Source organism: Lissotriton helveticus, chromosome 8 (assembly GCF_964261635.1).
Source record: "Lissotriton helveticus chromosome 8, aLisHel1.1, whole genome shotgun sequence".
NCBI lineage: Eukaryota > Metazoa > Chordata > Amphibia > Caudata > Salamandridae > Lissotriton > Lissotriton helveticus.
In genome coordinates this window covers 1,476,665,656-1,476,684,219 of record NC_136069.1, presented here as the reverse complement: position 1 = coordinate 1,476,684,219, position 18,564 = coordinate 1,476,665,656, and positions in this window count along the sequence as shown.

Genomic DNA, 18,564 nt, shown 5'->3' with positions numbered 1-18,564 from the left:
AAAAGGTACCTTCTGAAATCCAATAATTTAAAAAGGAGGGGTTTGGGGTCCAAGTACCTTCTCCTGTAGACCATTTCCCAGACCATATGAGACTTTCCCACACCCTTATCTTCTTCAACCGGTAAGAACATGCACCTCTTGGCAACACAAGAACAGGACTGTTTCTTTCCGCATTGACCAGGTGCACTTTAGTCTATTATTTAGGTGACCACCATCTGCGGTGGCGAGGCTCAAACTGGGTCTTACTGTACGTTTTTGTCAAGCAAATCTATGTGCATATGCATCTGTTTACAGTGACGGTTTCAAATGGGCTACCTCTGCAGTTAAGAGGTAACTCATAATTCTTTGTTCAGCATGGAGTTCTTAGAGTGGACTTCTCACTGCTATAGTTACTGATCTACTGTCCCCTTCCCTAGAGTTACCCACAGATCTATTACTTCAAACTTGGTGAGATAATTTCCACAAACCTTAAGATTGATTCCTCCACTGAATATTATTTCCAGTTCCATACCTTAATCTTGACACTCTAAATCCCTACCCTTCAAAAACCTGCAAGTAACAGAACTATGCATTGACTTTCATGTGTAACATCTAACATATGCCTTATTTCTATATATTCTCCACCTATTAATCCTTTCACAAGTGTCTTAGTCTTTCCACCACCCCATCACCTTACAAAATGACAGCAGGTTACAGTTCATCACTAGTGTTTAGTGACTCATGACGGAGCGAGGTTTCCTAGATCTTAATCTTTGGGTATAATCATGCAATCACCCCTACCGTTGGTCACATTGATCTTTGGTCATCGGCAAGGAGAAGTTAAAAGGAGCAATCATCTACATCAAAGCCATAACATTATAAAATTATTAAAGACTTTAGTACACTCAAGAAAGAGAATTTGTTAAAGGTCTTTATTAATCAATTGTTTAGTTACATTATTAATTCAATAAGTATTTGCATTTTATGGATCAGCATCAGAAATTTATATAATTCAATAATCGATATTTCAATATGAGGAAAAGTATAATAGTTAATAATGTAATAATACAGCAAGCGTGTTACATAAAGGAATTTCCCTAATCTAAGTTAAATCAGGTTGGAATAAATTAAGGTGTGAGTTCAGAAACCCAATAAAGAGTTCTAAGGAGAGAATGAATGAATAAGCGTAAAGCCATTGCGCATAAAATAAAGAAAATATTAAGCTGGGAGGAATTTTCAGCTATAAATCAGCAAGCCTCTAAGGAACCAGGAAAAAGGCTCAATGCAATCTCCCATAAAGAAAGATATAGTCTCAAAGAACCAGAGGGGCATCTCCAGCAAATGTGAGTGAGAGAAGCTCCCCTCTACTGTAGGAACACGCATTAATATAAACACACAATTTTACATTTGGAAACATGCATTGCATTCTTCGGTCACAACATCCAATAGGATTTCAATAATCCCTTGGGAGTAAGTAAACTCCCCAGTTTCTCACATCTTCATGGGCATCTTTCCACAGACACAAATCCTTGAAAAGATACTTCATCCACATTTTGTGATTCAGACAGTTCATCACATGAATCCTCCTTCCTGTTGCCTCCTCTCCTCCTGGTGAGAACTACACTATCAACTGCCTAATACAAAAGCAATGCTTATTCTCTAACTAATAGAAGGCTTCTGGAAAGGTATAGTATCTGTAGCAAAAGAGAAAAACATATTGTGCAAAATAACAGCTACACAGTGGAAAACAGGCCTTTCAATGTTAATGGGAAATTACTCTTACTACGGCAGGAGTGCTTATGCTAACTTTAGTCAATAATTTATTATTTTTTGGTCAACTTATAATACTTAAGTATGGTTGCTTACTGCAAATGTATAAAACACAATATGTGTGTTAATTACCATAAACTCTTGCACTTTTCAGATAAATGCATTTTCATTGTTAATATGAAAACCTTTTGCTGGATCAGTCCCCCTTCTGATAGTTGAATGACCACACAGTTTCCCAGAATTACATCTGTAACGTGGAATTTCACTTATTACTGTGTCATCAATTTTTATTTTTCAGCGTTTTAACTTCCTTAAACTTCTTGTGTCCTGTTCCTACTTTCTTCCATTTTTAATTCTACTTTCTTCTGCCTTTCTTTTCTTTTTTCTTCCCTTCTGATAGATAGCATCTAAATACCTTATATAACGCATATAAGCACATTAAACAAATGTCAATGATTAATAACGGTTTTAGTATGATGCATAAAAACATAAGCACCTTTGCCTGAAATTCCTAGCACACTAGTAGTTTCTAAAGTTTCTATTTTAGGTTTTAAATCAGAAAATATCTTTGCAAATTCTTTAATGGTCCTACTCTCATCAGGTATATATGTACAACAAAGCTGAGCCTTCACCATTTTACTGTCTCTGTCTTTTTCTAACAATAATATATGTAAAGCAATTGATCTAATTGTTACGGGATAGTTAATAATCCTGTGTTAACTTCTAACAAAGCACTTGATATTAGAGAGCTTTCCAATTTTCACGTTATTTAGAACTACTGGTGAAATAATTGCTCTAAAAATATCTGCCAACAATTGGGTCCTATCAGTGGTAGTGCATGTGTGTCTGTGAAATAGAGTGGCATATTATGACTAGGGCAGGCCGCGGTGGTGGTGCGGTCACCCCCTCTCTGGTGGTCCAACCCCCCTATTACGGGTTTGGCGGTCGAACCGCCAAAGGGCTGCTACAACCGTCGTAGATCTGTGATCGCTTGATGATGTTCAATCAATGTGAGGCCACAATATGCTGGCGGAGCCGCTGCAGCACTGCCAGGCATATCACAATTTTCCTCACTGCCCTCCTTTTCATAGCGGTGACCCCACCATGAAAAAGGTGGCGGTAAAGAAACTAACGTGGGCTTTCAGGGCCCCTTGTTGCCTCTGGGCCAGGGGATGCATGCAGGGGGGGCACATGTTGTTCCCCCTTGTATGCAGGCATCCCCCAGTTCCTGCATGACATGTACTGCACAACATGGTACACTACATACCATGTAGTAACGTGCTTTAGTGGTCCCACGGCAGTGCCTTTCTAAGGCACATATATGAACAACTCCTTCATGGGACCCACAAAGCGCCGACTGGTAGGCCAGGAATGTACTCCTGAATGTCGACGGTGTGTGGATGAGTTTGACGGTCTCCCAGAGGGGCGCAGTCGTGGCAGCCCGCTGGGAGACCACCAAATTCTTGATCAGGCTGCTATTTACATGATACACCATGTGAAACAATATAACTAAAACGCAAACACCCTCCCAGTCAGCAAGTAACTGGAAATAGGCATCCTGTCCTATGACAACTAGATCCTAGGAATACCTGTTCCTTCTCCCGGTATTATTTGAATAGGCCCTCTAAGATCTTCTTTGTTCACGGTTACTTATCCCAATGGGTCTCTTTTTAAAAAGGCTTCTCATTTTGTAAACATATAGTTTTTCTTTTTATATTCATATTTCTATTCCTCTTTCTTCCAAACTCCTAATTGTAGGGGACCTAAAGTAATACCATGCAACTTCCAAACTTTAGCTGATAGATGAGGGTTAATTCTATTCTAAAGGGGAACTTTAGAAAGAATTGTGTCATAATTGGAAAAATAATATTTGAAATGTTCCTGTCTATAAAATGAACTTAGCAACAAGCTACATGTAACTGCATATTAGAGTGGAATGTGATGATATGTCACAACTTTTGCACCAATGAAGGTAAGTGTGTACAGACATAACAGTCTTTAGCATCTAAAGCTTGGGAGTGTTCCTAAACTGTGGTGATATGTCACATCTTTAGCAGCCGATGAAGGTAAGTGTTTACAGACATAACAGTCTTTTGCATCTAAAGCTTGGGAGTGTTCCTAAACTGACCTACATAGACTTTTGTTTTTAAATTTTCTTTTGAAACTTCTATAAATGAAGCTTTAAATTTCTTCTCATCTATTATGTTTGCAGGTGTAGATTTTGTTGTTTTTGCCTTTGGGGTAAAACTTATTCTGACTAGAAGTACTGTGAATGCTAGCATAAAAACTATTTATGTAACAATAATCACTATTCTACACTTAGCCTTGGTAAGAGCATACGTTTGTCTACAGACAGTAATCTGTGTGAATTTATACCCGTGCAAAATGAGCAAAACTTTCAATGATTAGCAATTATTTCATTCAGTTTATATACAATAGTCTTAGTGAGGGCTACTCCACCTTCTTCTATACGTGTAATCCCTTTTCTTCTTCAGCAGTCTTGATTCTAGGAAATTCTTCTTAATTCTTTTATCTATTTATTAGAAAACAATTGCCATGATCATTTATCACATTAGCTTATAGTTTGACTTAAATACAGTTTATAATTGTTTGAATCGGACCTTACAATTTAGATTTTTCTAAATAGTGCTTGTCAAGTCTTAGTTGTAATATTGTTTCAGGGATCTCAAATCAAATACTGTCTCAGTATGACATATCATGGAGGTTCATGATTCTGATCGCAGTTCATTGGAATTTTAATCTGCTGCATTAGGCATGTTCTCTGTGCAGTAAGCCACTCAGGTGCAGAATACCTACAACAAGTTACTCTTCCTCCTTTGGATCTCCTTGATGTCTTATTCTTCTTCCTCTTAGCTTATACCACTGGATTCTTCCTTTGATAATGGTTTGTGGTATGCATTCAACTGACACAGTGGATCTCAATGTTCTCTGTCTACAGAGCCATTGTGGTCTATCTCTTCTCACACTTGTTTCTTCACCAAGATCATTTGGGTTCTCTGATAACAATTCAAAAGCTTCACTATTTTCAACTCACAATGCTCATTTTCAGTGGGTATCTCCACACCACTTTGTGAGATTTCTGGAACTTGTATAGGTGAGAGGTTCTGCTGTACTTCACCCCCTCTGATTCTTCGAGACGTAAGGACACAGGAGTTCTCAAACGTGGCTCAAAGAACATAATTTCTTCAAATGGACACCTCACTCTGTGGGGCTGAGAAACATGTACTGAAATAGGTATTCCTTTTTTTTTTTTTTTTTTTTATTTTTTATTTTTTATTGAGAGTTCATATATAACAATACAATACAGTACAAGAGACATGACATATTTGAGATCCAATTAATACAGTCTAGAAGAAAAGAATATTAAAAACAACCATACAGTTTTTAGTTATAACATTTAAATTATAAAGTGCAAAATTGTGTAAGAGCAAACAAGCAATAGACTTTCACTAATATTCAAAAGATTTTGTTAGAGTTAAAAAAATATAGGAACTTTAAATTCCCTTTGAAATTTCTCAGTTAATTTTTCATAGCTAGATTTATAAAGTGCATCGTGCATATACATAACGAACCTAATAAACCAATTTTAAATCCGAATAAATAGCAGCAAGGCAAATTTAAGGATCAAACCCACTCCAAAATGTCTCATATTTTTTCAGAGCCCCTGATCTTAAAGCATATGTTCTTTCCCTATCCTGGATTCGGAGTAATTTTATCTTCCATGCTTGGAAAGATGGGACAAGGTCTGTTTTCCAGGACTGTAATATAAGGGATTTAGCTATTAAAGAAGCTATAAAAAGCGACTCATCGTGTTGAGTGTGGATAGGAGAGCAACCTAGGACGGAAGTCAATTCATCAAGGACAATATTAGTTTTAAGGACAATTGAGAGATATTTTTCTATTTCCTTCCATAATACCTGGATTTTGGGGCATTCCCAAACAATGTGTTTCCACGTGCCTTTTCCTTCACATCGGAAACATTTGTCAGCTACTTGGGGGAAGATATTATGCAAAAAGGACGGAGTTCTATATATCAACCATTTGTTAAAGAATTGCATACGTTTAAAATTTGCTCCTCGAAAAATGGTTTTATTAAACTTATTTATTTTGTCCCATACCTGTTGATTAATTGTAATATCTTCCCTCTTTTTCCATCTTTCAATAATCTTGCTGTAGAGGTCCTGATCTTTGCCTTCTCTTAGTGTTTTAATCCAAATACTCATTTTCTTTTGTGTTTTGTTGTTAAGGATAGTGGAAATATTTTCTTTCATGAATAGATTTCCTATAGTGAGTTCTCTAAGTTTTGGATTTATCCTGATGAAGGACCAGTTCAGCATACAGTGCGAATGGATTAACTGACTATTGATTTCATCCCAGGATTTCCATCTGTTGCCCAAGAGGAAGTCTTCAATTTTCTCAAAGCCATTCTCCTTCCAAATAGTTAATATATATTTGTCCATACATCCAGCGTCTCCCAAGCTAAAATTCATTAAATCTGTCTTGCTGCTAAAATTAGGTAATCCATAGAATTTAAAAAACTGAGTTTTCACCTTAAAGATCCACTGCAGGGATTTATAGCGTACTTTTTTTGGATCTTTAGTGATTCTCACTGGGTCATAAATTTTCAATTCCAACAGCATCCTTTTGATAAAAAAATCATCCGACTCATGGAGATCTAAAACAGAAAACCTGTGACTATAATGTGCAAAAGACGCAAAATAATATTCTCTAATATTTGGGAGGGACAGCCCTCCTTGTGTAAATGATAAATACAAAGTGCTCAGTGGAAGTCTGGAAGATTTTTTTGCCCATAGGAAAGAAGAAATCAGCGCTTCTACTTTTTTAAAATAAGAGGCCTGGATTGCGCAGGGAATTGCACAAAAAAGGAAATTAAAAAGGGGTAATACCGACATACGAATTAGCGATGCACGCCCTATAATAGACAGGGGTAACAAATTCCACCGGTCTAAAAGTGAGCCCACCTTTTTTAGTAAAGGTAAAAAATTTAGTGCAAAAAGGTCGTCTAGGCTATCTGATACAAATATTCCAAGATATCTTTTTGGATTTGTGTTATATATCCGCCTGAATTCCGGAGCTAAAGTGTCTATAGTGCAGTTCACCAGAATAATTTCCGTTTTGTTTACATTAATTTTATAACCCCCTAGCTTTTGAAAATCAGAGAAGATTTTTAAGATCCTCCGTTGACTAGAGGGTTTAGAATCTATAAAAAGGGCAATATCATCTGCATACAGTTTTATATTTGTCATTCCTAATATTGGGGCTGTGTCAGCTTTAATATTCCTGATGGCGATTGCGAGAGGTTCGATAAATAATGCAAATAAAATTGGCGACAGGGGACATCCCTGTCGCGTACCTCTAGTGACTTTACAGGACCCAATATTTGTATTATTAATGATAATTTGTGCCCTAGAATTCACATACAATTGTTGTAGGAGAAAAATAAAAACATTCGGGAAATTAAAACTGCGTAAAATTGCAAACAGGCAATCCCAAGAGACTAGATCGAAGGCTTTCTCCGCATCTAAAAACCAAATTTGAGCCTTCACCTTATTAGTTTTAAAATAATCTAGTGCCTCCAATAAAAATGTAGTGTTGGAATGAAGGTGTCTGCCTGCAATGAAACCGCACTGATCGTGAGCTACCAGGGATCCTATTATTTTATTTAATCGGTTTGCTAAACGTTTTGTAAAAATTTTATAATCTGTATTCAGAAGGCTAATCGGGCGGTATGAATTTATATTTTCCTTGTCCTTTCCCTTTTTTAAAATACTGACCACCACCGCTATGTGGAAGGAATCCGGTGGGGGACCACCTTGGAGTAAGTTATTAACTAATTTCAGAAGTTCTTTGCGTAGTGTTCCCTCAAATCTTTTAAAAAATTCGATGGGAAGGCCATCCTCACCGTTGGCCTTACCGTTGGGGAAAGACTCTATCACTTCCTCTAATTCCAATAATGTGAAATCTTGAGTAAGATAATTAATGCCCTCAAGATCTAATTTAGGTATTTCAAGTTGTTCTAAAAATTCCAAGGTAGAGTCAGATGTAGCCCCTTCAAATACTTGATAAATTCCCTCATAATGTTTTAAAAACAGTTCGCCAATAGAGGTGGTGGTCTTAACTTGTATTTTAGTAGTAGGGTCTAATAGCTGATCTATTCTATTGTGAACTTGCTTTTCTTTAGATTGCCAGGCCAGAAGCTTTCCTGTATATTCACTCTCTTCATATATTTTTTGTGCATATAGGTTGCTATTTGTCTCGCCTAAATCATAATAAAAGTTCTTCATTTTGCATTTTGCCACGTTGAGTTTGTGACCAGAGATCTTAGATCTGACCCTAAAATACTCTTGGGCTGCCTGAGAAAGTTCAGTTTGGAGTTTGATTTTCTCCTCCCTTTTTGCCCTCAGTTTAGGGATTTCTTTAGATGTAATTATTCCACGAAGAGTGGCTTTAAAAGCATCCCAGATTATATTTAATGGGGCTGAACCTCTATTCTGTATAAAAAATTGCTCAATCCTTTCGTTAATATCTGTGCACCATTGTTGGTCAAGGAGATTAAGTTTATTAAAAAACCATCTACTTTTAGATCTAGCTTCGTGATTCCCCAGATTGACCTCCATACAAAGAGCTGCATGGTCTGAGAAAGCATTAGGTAGATGCGCATAATTGTATAATACTAAATCATGGGATGACAGAAAAAAATCTAACCTTGACGCTGAATTGTATTTTGCTGAGTGGCATGAATACTCGCGCTTGATAGGATTTAACTTTCGCCAGTGGTCAATAAGATCAAGATCTATTTTACAACTTTGGACTGCTAAAGCAACTTGGGGTTTATTCTGACGACGATCTTTCTTAGTCGAGTCCAATCGCGGGTTTTGCAATAGATTAAAATCTCCCCCCCAGATTATTGGCCCGGGCAGACCAGTTATTGCCTGTTTTACTTGTAGAATGACTTGAGGGTCGTCAAGAATTGGTGCATAAACTGTAGCAAGAATAACACTGACGTTATTTAATTTACAGTGTGCTACTGCCCATCTACCTCTAATGTCCATGCAAGTCCCTTCAAGATTAAACCCGACATGTCTCCCTATTAGTATGGAAACTCCTCTCTGAGCCATCCCAGCAGGGGCAGATATGTTATAGCCCACCCAGCTTTTGAAGAGTTTAGCTGACTCTGCATGGTCTTTATGATGGGTTTCTTGTAAATAGATGACATCTGGTGTAAGGTTTTTCAGCCAGCACTCGGTAGCATTCCTTTTACGAACGTTATTTGAAATAGGTATTCCTGCATATTTCTGAGCAGTGTTGATGATCAGGATCCCTTATCAGCTCGGCTCCAGGCAGAATTTTCAAACGTGCTTTTTGATCAAAATCCAGTTTTCAGGGTCAAGATTGTGGCAGTAACCCTGATTCGGAGTCACAGTAGCATCTCCAACCTAGTGAGAAACAGAATGCAAAACTTCAGCTAATCCTATACAATAGTTGAGTATCATATCATGTGATGTTCATGAGTGCATTCGAAGGCACAGCAGGCAGTTATATTTCACGTCCCATGAGTATCTCATGGGGCAATAATCCAGTTTTCCTGTCAGGAGTGCTTCAAAGATTCAAAGAATCCCAACACCAAGGGTAAAGCTTCTGTCCATTTCAATTATGTACATGCACAAACTTTGGCTAAATGTGATTTCAATTTCTCATTTAGCTGTTAATGTAACACCGAAACTTCAGGATGATAGCTACAATGCAATCACTTCTCCACTCGAAGGGCCACACATAGCATTCTAAGGACCATAATTTTAAAATGAGGCCATTGGTCTGACTCCAGAGAAACAAGAAATCTGAACCATGGAATACGTTCTCTTAACAGCAGGTTTGCTAGAGTGAGATATTTCTTCATGTTGGGTAGGTTTCCACCCTTCGGGAGAAATTGCACACTATAACCAGGGCATATCTCAGATCTTTTCAGAGATGCATTTTGATGAAATTCAACTGCATCCAGTTAACGAGTCCTCCTGATCTTCCAGCCTGACTTAATGTTGCAGGTGTTCTTCTCCCTCCATTCACCTGCTGACATGTCACGGACCTACAACATAGTTTCTCAGCCAGTGCTGTGAATCAGTGATTAAACAAATTCTGCTTGAACAATCTTACCATTGCGTTCCTCTCAATGTGTGCAGGGCCATGAACATTTTTCTATCAACGTTGGTCTTCCATCTGCTGAAACCCAATGTCATTTACATTGGTCTTCCATCTGCTGAAACCCAAATGTCATTTACATTTTTAACACATCCTTGCTGTTCTACCTCTGAAATGTCCTCTTAAAATCTATTGTTTCTTCCCACATATCAGCTATTGACAACAGCATTGAAATGGTGGTGTCCTCATCAGATTAATTTGCATATTCTCCATAAAATATGCATGTCACAATTGTGCAATGCAACTTCATTGGTATATTTATTTCCCAACTGTAACATATTCATTGCCACTTCTGTAGGCTGTACATGTAACTACAGCAATGTCTTGTGGTAATTGTAAAGGCTCCAGTAGTTTCTTCACATATTCACTATTTTTTATCAGTAATGCAGATTATGTCATGAATCCCCTCTATGAACACAACAGCCCAAAGTCATGGACCTCACCAGCCATACTGACTATCTGTATATACAGTCACTCTCAATTGAGCTGAAAGATTGCAGGCTTGTGTTACGACGATCAATCCCACCACTTGTGCAGACATAACACGTCGAAGCCAGGAGGTTTCCACTACCTCTGGAATTGTACAACCAGCATAAGCTTCTCTCAAAATCCCCTCATTGTCTCAGGAGCATGGGCCATCCGCTGAACTTATATACTCAGGCTCATTGAGAGGTTCATCTTTAATATCTGGTCTTGGCTTGGTGCATAAATCCATAACATCAAATACGTCATGTTGAACTTCATCTCCCTCAATATCATTATCAGGCAATGGTAACAATGTTGCTGGATTGAGTGTTTGATACCTTTTTTTGATTTACATTTTCAGCAGCAACAATTATTTATTCTTACTTTGTAAGTCTGTTGTTTGTCAAATAGTGTGCTTTAGTATGTGTGAGCAATATTTCTATGGAGTGTAGGACCATCACTGGAAGAGGGTGTCCCATCAATGTGCTCTCACTTCTCTGAATACTGACGCCAACCACCACCACCACTTTAAGGCAGTTAGGCAGTCCTGCTGCTACTGGGTCTAGTGTAGTTGAAAAAAATGCCACAGGACTATGAGAGTCTCCATGCAACTGAGCAAACACAGAGAGAGCGCATCCCTCCCACTCACTGCTAAACAATGTGAAAGTGTCACTGTAATTAAACATTCACAGTGCCAGGACACAGAGCGACTTTCTCTCAGTTTTAGGAACACTTTCAAGTTATTTTGTCACATGGAAGCAGGTTAGGCACATACGTATATGTCAGCCTCAGTAAAGGCTTTGCTACCTGGGAAAAGTTGGGTATCCACTGTCTACAGTAGCCAACCATTCCCAGGAGCATTCTGACTTCTCTCTGCATTTTGGGTGGATAAATTTTTTGTATGGTTGTGATTCTGTCTAGTGACATCTTTCTCATTCCTTTTTCAATGAGATATCACAAATATATGACCTCTTTCTGACAGTATTATAATTTGCTCAGGTATACCTTGTGTCCGTTCTCAGCTAAATGACCAATTGTGTCTTGTTTACAAGCTTCTTGTGTATGTGATGCCACAAGTAAATCATCAATGCGCTGTCCAAGAACAAAATTGCAACACATTTGTAAAGCCTCACGTTTCTTTCTCAGGATCTGATTAGAGATCAGAGGGCTCTCTATATACCCTTGTGGAACTCAATTCCATGCCAAAACTCTATCTTTGAATAAGAATGAGAACAAGAATTTAGTGCTCTCATATGATGGGATAGAGGAGAAGGCCTAGCAAAGATCCCACAACATTAAACCAATCCACAATGCAGGGATTCTGAACTAGTATTGTTGCTCAATTCTGTATTACAGGACAACATGGAACTACAGTACTATTAATTTTTTGAAAACCCTGTAAAATTTGATACTTGTAGTTGGGCTTCTGTAAACCCATAATCGGTGATTTGCTAAGAATTTTAACATCTTCTTTTAAAATCCCTTGCTTTAGCATGTTTTCAATCACTAGAGTAATTCCAGTCACCCATTCAGTAAGTAAGATTATTAGGGGTGTTCTCGGAAATACTTTGTATTGCTTTATGATGATTCTTCACTATTGATTATCCTGATGTCTTTTCCTGAAAAAATCCTATACTTCTGATTTTACAGTATCGCATAAATCAGGAGGTATACCTCTATCGTTCTTACAGGATACAATCTGATATGTTTGAAATTCAACACCATCTGGTGTGCAGTATATGGTGCAATGTAACTTGCACAGAAGATCCTTTCCTAACAAATTGGCAGGAATTACTAACAACAAATTGGAGATCTTCCTCAAATTAATCTATTTTTACAGGTAACTTTCTATGAAACAGAGTTGGTTATTTACTTATTTGTGACTCCTTGAACATGGATATTCTTTCCCTAGAGGGGTAGGCCTGGGATTGCACTGCTCTAAGTGTAGAACAGGTAGTGCCTGTGTCAATGAGAAATGACACTTGGTGATCATTCACTTCTCCTTCTACAAATGGACCCCTCTTTGGTCTATCTCTAAGAAAGCACCAAGCATGCAATCTTCCTCCCACCTAAGGCACCGTCATTGGGAATTGTTGGAATCAAAGCTCTCATCCTCCCACATGGGGAACTGTTGAAACTGGTTCTGATTTTGAAATGGATTTGAATTTGCCCTTTATACTTGATTCATATTAAATCTGGAATTACCCATACTGTGTGGGTGATTGTGGTTGGGGGACCTGCATTATAGTGACTTGTGGATGTGTTGACTTCTGCATTCGCTGGATTGGAACCTGAATTGGAACATTTTGTGCTTGCTTTTGATTTACACGTTGCATTGGCCCATCACCATTTACTCGATTAGGATTCTGTCTACGCTCCCTCTTCCAATGCCTGAGCCTATTGCAATAATGACAGGGAGTTTATTTCTTGAATGTCTAACTCTGAGTTTCGATTACTAGAACACCTTGACTTCTACACTGAGAGGCACCCACTCCACCTTGGACTATCTGTTCTCCATTCTTGAAATTAATGCTCAGCATTTCACCAACATTCCCTACATATGGCTTATTCTGAACCCCCTTCTGAGCCAGTTTAGTCTGGGCCAACATGAATTTCTCTTTAATCCTCTTTTGCTTCGTTGCTTGCTCATCACTACATTATTTTGCATACCTCAGGATCAAATCTCAAGGTTTTGTCTGCCAACATATCACATTCTGTTGTATGTGCATGCTGATCTTTGGTTGCATCCCAAGAGCGAACTGTGACACAAAACTTCCCATAACTCCTTTTTCTGGATGTTTTTGTCCTCTGTGCTGTTTAAACACCTGCAGCAATAATCCGTAATAAGTATGTACTGATTCTTTAGCTTCTTGAATAGTTCTATTGCTCTTCAAACAATCAATATCCCTTGCTTGAATTTTTCCTTTTAAAAATGTAGTCACCTCATCATACTTTGTCATCACCACAGGTGAGGGTGCATGGATATTTGCAGTCCTTGGAGGTTCTGTACATGGTCAATGCACAGCTATCCTAAATTCAGCCCATCAATCACTCACTACTAAGCCCAGGCTGAGTACTCTGCTCGGCCAGCGGAGCATGCAGAGTTTAACCAACTCCGCGCTCCGCTGGGAACGTAAAGTTGCGGCACACCTCCGACGTGGAGCGGAGAATGCCCCTCAGCCCAAGTCAGCCCCCTTCAAAACAATAAAAAAACACTTACCTTCTCTTCTGCTGTCTGCGGGCTGCCCTCCTCCTCACTGAAGTGTCTCTCCTTCTTGTCGTCTTCCTTTTCCTCGCATCCCCCTATGTATTACATTGTGCGTGAACTGCGCAGAAGAGAAGGTAAGTGGTTTTTGCTAAATGTTTTGTGTGCCTGGGGCGGAGCGGAGTATCAATGACTTTTATTTTTAACTCCTTGGAACTCCACCCAGGGTTACTCACTACCACAATATCCTAGAAAGTATTGAGATTTGTCCACAAAACCTTCGAAGTCTTCACAAACCTGTCAATTGTGTATACCATTGGGTTGGACCCTCCCTTAATATTTCTAAAGTTGTTCTTCAATGTTGCAATATCACCTCTACTTCACGACACATGAACATACCCTCCTCCTTGTATCTTCCTCATTGGGAAAGATAAAATCTCATCCTTATCTGGGGTACTGGTGGTGGCTTACCATTAGCTTCTCTAGTATCTGGTTGTTTCTTTTTCTCTCCCTGTTTCTTTGCCCACTTGCTCTGTAACCTTTCAAAATTGTTCCATATTCAAATGCACTCCACCAATTCAGCAATTGCTGTCTCATTCCTGAGGACCACATAGTTACCATACTATCATCATCTTATTGCACCCTAAAGCTTTTCTGTAAAGTAGCGTTCTTAGAGAGATCAATCTTATACTTCCCTGTCAATTCTGTCAATTCTGTCAGTCTATCATGTGTGGCATCTGCACGTATTGTGATTTCTTTACTCACTTACATTAATTCATTCTCCTGATATTGATTCAGATGTCAAATGTCTAAACAGCCTATAATAATCGCGCTCAATTCCACCTTCAGTCTGATACATTTAGTGATCGCAACCTTTTCTGGCCACTAGTTGGTCTCTCTGCATCTTCTGTTCCTTTATTTTCAGGAGTTCCCTCAAACCATGGAGGAAAAATTGTATCATCAAACAGTCCCTTCTCTCCCTTTGCAATTGGTGTTGTAAAAATAATCCTTGTAAAAATAATCCTTCACCCTTCTCCCAAATGATTGGATATTTTGCTGTGGTTCCAAGCAAAGATCTGTGAGTTTTGCGATGTTGGGAAAAACCCTGGGGCAGCTACTCCTCCTACAGCATCTGGAACAACTGGATTATGTATAATAATTATTGGTGCAGTTGCTATAGGAACCTCCAAAGCCTGAACTGACACAACTTGTGACACCGGGGCACTAACAGTCACAAGAGAAGCAGTAACAGCCGGTGCAATTACAGTAGGTGCTCCTTTGACCGGTGCAGTTGCTATCAAAAGTACTGGAAGTGGTATCTCAATCAGAATTTTATTCAGGTTAACAGAATCTGTAGCCACTCTATCACTAGAAGTTGTACCTAATGTTGGGGCTACATATGGTGGTGGACGTGAGGACAACAAACCATCTAAAATGTCATCCCCTGAATCACTTTCAGTATAAGTTTTCCTTACCAGCTCCTCATGATCATTTCCCTGTTTCCAATTCTTTTCTGTTGTTATTGCTGAATACATTCTAACTCCCTCAACTATTCATTTCCTCCATCTCTGCTGTCCTTCATTCCATTTCAGAGCATCCGCATAATATTGTGCTGCTTTCTTTGCTCTATTCTGATACCTTTTTTTTCTCCTTGGCATGAACTGCTCGCTCCCAATCATTTAATGCTTTGTTCTGTGTGGGTCTAGAAGGTGGCTTCATTTCAGATAACCTTTCCCTCAAATGTTCATAAATCTTTAAATAAAAATTATCATAGTATGGAAATCTGAATGCTCCTTTATTTTCTATGAACTTATGCCATTGACAAAGCCACTAACATATAATGATCTGGCGTACCTTCTGTTGGAGCCTTTTCAGCCTTCTGAGTAGAGACTTGCACTTCACCGCTCATCAAATCTCTAAGGGCTTTGAAACTTTTCATAACTGCAAACATTTAACAATAAATGAGCAAATATCGATCCAGTAAATGTCAATATTTTTGTTCAGTTTATAATTCCCTACACGTCAATATCTTCCTCTAATTCTGCCACACCCTTCTTTCGTAAGCCTTTCACAGTTTAGCACCTGATAACTAGTAGACCAATCCTGTTGCAGCTCTTCACACTATTTGACCTATCCCAGTGCAGCAGACTGTCATAGTTCTTACCCCTTACAGCCTTTCACCCTCCTTTAAAATCTTCTCATGCACAAAATTCTAAAACTTTAAGCAAGTACAATAAATAAATAACTCTTGTCTACTCTGCTAAAGAATTCAAAGTAATTAGTTCACAGAAGAAACAATTTGAAATAACACCCTAACACCTTCTGACTTCCTCATACATACATGAATGAAAACTCGACCAACGGGAAACAATCACCCTGACTGATATAGTTTCATATTTGTGCAATAGGTTCCACTAACATCAATCAATATTAATACAATCACAACAAATTGTTATAGTCCCTATTCCAAATGTGCAATCGATGGTACCTCACTAACCTGGACTACACAACCTTAGCAGACAAACAATACTTCAACGTATTAATTCTTAACAATCCTGGGATCTCGGACTATGTTGAGTCCAATAACTACTTCAACTGCTCAACATTGATTGCATAGACAACTAATCTATCAAATTTACCAAAACACAAGACACATAAAAATAACTTCAACACAATTCAAAACTCTGAATAAAGACACTTGCCAAGCACAATCCTATTGGTTCTCACATCACCACCACTGTGACCGCCTTCAGAACTTCAAAGTACTTCTGTCTTCAAGTTTAGCCTTTGGACTTAAGGGGCATGGCAATTTATTTCTGTTACTTTTCAGCACCTTTCTCTCCTGTGACATAAACCATCCTCTGGCTACCACTTAATTGTGCTGGGTTTTCTATATCTTAATCTTTGGTTATAATCATTAACCCCCTGCCATTGGTCGTAAGGGCTTTTGTTCATTGAAAGGAGAAGTTACAAGGATTACTCATTTACCCCAAAATTATATAACTATAAATTCATTAAAGGCTTTAGTACTGTCAATAAAGAGAATTTGTGTGCAATAAATGCTTTTATTAATCAATTATTTAGTTTCATCATTTAGTCCAATAAGAATTTGTCTTTTAAGGATCAGCATAAAAAATTATCCAATAATCGTTATTTCAATATAAGGAAGAATACAATATTTTAAAGTACAATAGTTAATATTATAATAATATATCAAGCGTGTTACATAAAGAAATTTCTCTGATAGAAATTTAATCAGTTTGGAAGAGAATTTTAGAACTCCAATAAAGAGTTCTTTCTGATTAGATAATAAATGCATAAGTATAACACTTTTGCACATCCAAGAAAATATGAAGCTGGAAAGTATTAGCAGCTTTAAATCAGCAGACATATTGTGAAACGAGAAATAGGCTCAGAGCAATCCCCGATGAAGAGAATTATAGTCTCAAGATATTCAGAGATGGATCTCCAGCAAATGTGAAAGAAGCCCCCATCTACTCTAGGAAAACACATTAATATAAACACACAATTTTACAGTTGAAAACATGTATTACATGTATTGCATTCTTCGTTCACAACATACATTAGGATTTAAATAAGTCCTTGGCATTTAGATTGCCTCTAAATACTGTAATGTAAATGTTCCCATACTTACAGTACCTTCCAAAGTCCAGTATGAAGAGGTCTGTTCGAAGTGGAGGAGGCCTCGAGGGGAAGCAAAGTATCACATATGGTCATCACTGTAGCGCGAAGAGCAGGCTGTCAATGCTGTACCATAAAATGCATATCTCAGGTTGCCGATTGTCACTGGCAGTTGCTGAAGCATAACCAGTCTGGTTCACCGGAGCTTCACATTAGCGGTCAGCATGGGCATGAATGGACACACTTGCAGTTGTGAAGAGCCTAAAAGTTCCCCTTTTGAGTCAGAGGAGTGCACTTTGATGCCAGCCAAGGGTCCAGTACCTGAGGAGGCTCTTGTGTGTGTGGGCCAAGTGCCTGTGACAGGGAAGTGGCAAAAATGTGTAGAGGTTGAGGGGATATCACAGTGAGCTGATAAGCGCATTTTTTTTAATACGTATTGAGGCTGACTCTGCTTAGACCACCCCCGCAAGTGAGGTATTATTTTACACGGGAGACCGAGGGGGATGCTGTGTGGTATGAATGTTTTGGCGGCATGGTGGTCCCTCACAGAAATGTAAAAAAAATGTGATTGTTTAGCTAAATTTGAGGTTTACAGGGGATTCTGGGTTCGAAAAATGTGGAGGATCCACTCAAGCCACTCATCCTTGGACTCCCCGGGTGTCTAGTTTTCAGAAATATCTGGGTTTGGTGGGATTCCCTAGATAGCTGCTGAGCCTGGGAACAAAAACACAGTTTCAGCGCTTGCAAAACCATGTTGTTTTGTCATAGATAATGTTGATATCTACACAATATATTTTGGACCCTTCCCTGTCAAAGGAATTTGGCCCACCTACACAAGTGAGGGACCATTTTTGTCGGGAGACCTGGGGTAACCGTGGGTGGTATGAAATTTGTAAAGGCCCTGTGAGCCCACAACTTTCCCACACAAAAATGTAAGGAGAATTTGATTTTGTTTGTGCACAATTAGAGGTTTGCAGGGGATGCTGGGTGATAAAAAGTTGGGGATCCACACAAGCCACACCTCCCTGGACATCCCCAGGTATCTCGTTTTCAGAAATGTCTGGGTTTTGTAGGTTTCACTAGATGGCTGCTGAGTCTAGTACCCAAAATGCAGGTTAGTCCACAGCAAAAGCAGGTCGTTTTGTGGTCGATAATTTTGATGTCTCCACTGTACATTTTGGGCCATTTCTTGTCCCGAACACTAGGCCTACCCGCACAAGTGACAAACCATTTTTATCTGGTGACTTGGTGGAATGCTGGGTACA